Source organism: Parambassis ranga, unplaced genomic scaffold (genome assembly GCF_900634625.1).
Source record: "Parambassis ranga unplaced genomic scaffold, fParRan2.1 scaffold_32_arrow_ctg1, whole genome shotgun sequence".
NCBI lineage: Eukaryota > Metazoa > Chordata > Actinopteri > Ambassidae > Parambassis > Parambassis ranga.
The window spans coordinates 1318095-1322072 of record NW_021144802.1 but is presented as its reverse complement, the minus strand read 5'-3'; the positions used below and the strand labels follow the sequence as shown (position 1 = coordinate 1322072).

General features: G+C 41.7%; 1 non-coding gene across 1 annotated transcript; it reads right to left on the bottom strand.

The window, feature by feature from the left end:
* Positions 1 to 1705: 1705 nt before the first annotated feature.
* trnaq-uug (transfer RNA glutamine (anticodon UUG)) lies at positions 1706 to 1778 on the bottom strand. The gene has a single exon. It is a non-coding gene; the product is annotated as a tRNA-Gln (tRNA).
* Between the last annotated feature and the right edge of the window lie 2200 nt (positions 1779 to 3978).

Genomic DNA, 3978 nt, shown 5'->3' with positions numbered 1-3978 from the left:
TGCTGATGGTACCCAAATTTCCCCGAGGGACCTTCCCAAAGGGATTAATAAAGTATATTCTATTCTATGTGGAGGAGGGATTGATTTTGGAATGAGGAGGCTGCAACCTGCGATGGCACCACTAGATGTCAGCTTTTCATAGCATTGGTGGTTCACGGGTTCGATTCCCGGCCAATGCAATGACCCTTTTAACTGAGACACCATCACTGGTAGTGAAGGTGTCACAGGAAGAATTACTGAGATGTTTTACCTTTAGAGCCTTTTTATAGAACACACTCATTTGATTTAAATTAAGAATGTTTGTTGGTGCAGTAGCCAGCATGAGCCCTGTAGATGTCTTTATTTAAAGAAGAAAAAGAGAAAAGACCATGTTTCACCTCTTTCTGAGCCTCGTTAGTGCAGTAGGCAGCGAGTCAGTCTCATCATCTGAAGATTGTGACTTCAACCCTCACAAGGGGCACTTGTTTTAGAGCCAGAATACAGATTACAAAGAGCACACTGTATGTTTACATGTCATCCAGGTCATATTCATAGAGACCACTGAAGCAAGGCGTCTGGACTTGTAGAGTTTTCTTGAAGACGTTTCTCTGCTCCTCCAAGCAGCTTCATCAGTTCTGTTTGGTGGGAAACATGGTTTATATGTGGTGGAGGACCTCAGTGGGTGGTCTGGGTAAAAAACAATCACAAACAATAGCACTAAATGTTTCCATAGTTACCTGTGATGATCTGGCAAGCAGACTTGCAGAATGAAAAGCATTCCAGAATGAAATTCAAAATTCCAGAATGAAAGGCAGAAATCCAGAATAAGTGGCAGCATTCCAGAATAGACATCAGTATTCCGGAATGATAGGCAGAATTCCCGAATAACTCTGTATATTGGAACAGAAGTCAGCAGGACATCATTCTGGAATGAAAAGCATCCCAGAATGGAAGAAAGCATTCCCAAATGAAAGGCAGGTCCCTTCCATTCCATTAGCATGAAAACAAGGTCCTGAGCAGCATAACAATCGATAAAGTAGAAATAAAGACTATGTACAGAGCAACCATAAGATATGCAGATATACAGATGAGAAATGTACAGAGATGTATTATGTCCTGTTATGATATCATGAAAAACTCTGAGTATTACACTGAAGGTGAGGATGTTATTGCACTAAGAGAAAAAACACTGTACTGTTTCACCATCAGTGTCACTGGGTGTAAACATGGTGATAAAGTACAGAGGTTAGAGTACAGATGGACTGATGTTATACAGTCTGACCCCTGTCTGGACAAAAGTCTGTGGCTGAAGGAGACACCCAAGGTCCCCACTGTCTCATGTTTTTATTGTTTATCATAATCAGCCACCATGTACAGGTGCATCTCCATAAATGAGAATATTGTGGAAAAGTTCAATATTATAAACTAATGATGTCACACTGTGATCAGATGATGAACTCAAAACACCTGCAAAGCAGACACAATCATGGGGAAGACTGCTGACTGGACAGATGTTGAATAAATAAAAAATAGTCAGCATGGTTATCCTCAGGAGCAATAATGGGAATATGACTCCCATCCATCACCCCTGCACACTGAGGGAACCCATCAAGATGGGTATAGTGGCATAGTAGTGTAGTAGACCCACTAAAGGTTCTAGCAGTGGAAGTGAGTTGCGGATAAACCACAGATAGAAGTTGGCTCATTTCATACCTGTATAAAACCTCAACCACGAAGGGACTCGAACCCTCAATCTTCTGATCCAAAGTCAGACGCCTTATCCATTAGGCCACATGGTCTAGTGTGTCTGTCACATAAACTTTTCTTTGTCAGAATGTTATGGCATAGTGTTCATAATAAGAGTTTTTGTTGGTGCAGTTGCCAGCGCGAATAGAATAGAATAAAAACAGTTTACATATGAACAGTTATTGCACAGGTGAGTGGAGGGAGAAGTGGTCTGTAAGAAAACTGTACATAGTGCATCAGAAACTAAATAAATAATGTGTTGTACACTGTGGTGTGTGAATATTGCTCCTATCAGAAGTGGTTATTATACAGTCTGACAGCAGCAGGAAGGAAAGACCTTCTGTATCTCTCCTTCACACACCGAGGGTGGAGCAGTCTGCCACTGAAGCTGCTCTGCAGAGCTGACAGGGTCCTGCAGGGGGTGGACTCATTGTCCAGCATCAGAATCAGAATCAGAATCAGAATGACTTTATTTATCCCAGAGGGGAAATTCTTTTTTGTTAGACATTAGAAATTAAAGATACATTGAAATATATAATAAATATCTAAATACCTAGATAGCATTTAAATCCCTGAGTTGTATCTAAAGAACATATTCACTGCTGTATAAAACCTTTCCATAGTAAAGAGCAGGACATGAATGCACCAGTATGAATGTACAGTGTCTGAGTGACACTTCTACTCTTATACTCTGTACTTAACTGCATTTAATGTAACTTGATACCTCTGACACAGGAATTTCTTTCGGGATTAATAAAGTCTTATCTTGTCTTATCTTACAGTTCAGAGTTCAGTAGTTTGATTGAGACAGGCAGGAATGACTTCCTGTGTCTCAGTGGTGCATCATGGGAGTCAGTTTTGTCAGGACCCTCCTGTCACCCACCTCCTGCACTGAGTCCAGAAAAAAGCCAGGTCTCTCTGACTATCCTTAACTGTGCTACATTGAATCAATGTGAGAGGTCTGTAAAGTATTTCTGTCTGACCTTTAATGTTTGATCATGTTTGATATTGCTACACTAGCAGAATTGATATTATAATATAGCAAATATTTATTTCCCAATTTGACTAATAGAATATCTATATTTGTATGTATATATTTGATGATATGAGAACTCTAATTTAGAACTATGTATGATACGATTTGTACTGTATTATTATTAGATAGATGGACTGTGTGCACATTAATTGGTCCTGTGCTGTGTGCAGGCCAGGGTTGATGGCGAGCTAGGATTGAGCTCTGCTTAGGCTCGAAGAATACGATTCAGCTCAACGTCTGGATCTGGCCCAGATCTCTTCTGGTTGGAGGAGTGGTAGGAGGCTCCTGCAGCCCCCTTTATTTTGAACTTTTGTCCCCTCGCTGCGTGTGGCCCCCCCATTGCTGGGTTTGTTAACTGTTTGTCTTTTGTCTGTGTCATTTAAATATATATGCTACTTCAGCAAATCATCGCCCTGTCTCTCTTTTACTCACTCCCAGAGCTGCTCCTACACTTCTGAGCCACTAGTCCAGGGGTCGGCACTCTGCGGCTCCGGAGCTGCATGAGGCTCTTTCATCCCTCTGTTGTGGCTCCCAGGCAGCGAGCTCATTTTTGGAAAAAAAAAATACTGCACTAACGAGGCTCAGAAAGAGGTGAAACATGGTCTTTTCTCTTTTTCTTCTTTAAATAAAGACATCTACAGTGCTCATGCTGGCTACTGCACCAACAAACATTCTTAATTTAAATCAAATGAGTGTGTTCTATAAAAAGGCTCTAAAGGTAAAACATCACAGTAATTCTTCCTGTGACACCTTCACTACCAGTGATGGTAAGTGCTCTTGTTTCAAATGTGATGTGCACTGTACCACTGAAGCTCGTCTGTGAAGTGTAGTGCCTCTGTGATGTTAACAGAAGTCAGATAGGTCTGTTAACACATATAAAAACAACATGCTGAACAACAGCATAGATGTGAAGGTGAATATATGTCCCCTCACATGTTCCTCAGTTAAAAGTGTCATTGCATTGGCCGGGAATCGAACCTGGGCCTCCCGCGTGGCAGGCGAGAATTCTACCATTGAACCACCAATGCAGTGAAAAGCTGACATCTAGTGGTGCCATCGCAGGTTGCAGCCTCCTCATTCCAAAATCAATCCCTCCTCCACATAAAGTCAAAAGTTATAAATTCGCCTCATTACATGAGCGGTTGTGTGTAATGACGCGGCTCACCAGCAGAGGGCGTGTGACGGAGCAACAAGCAGGAAACTACAGGGGAGAAGAG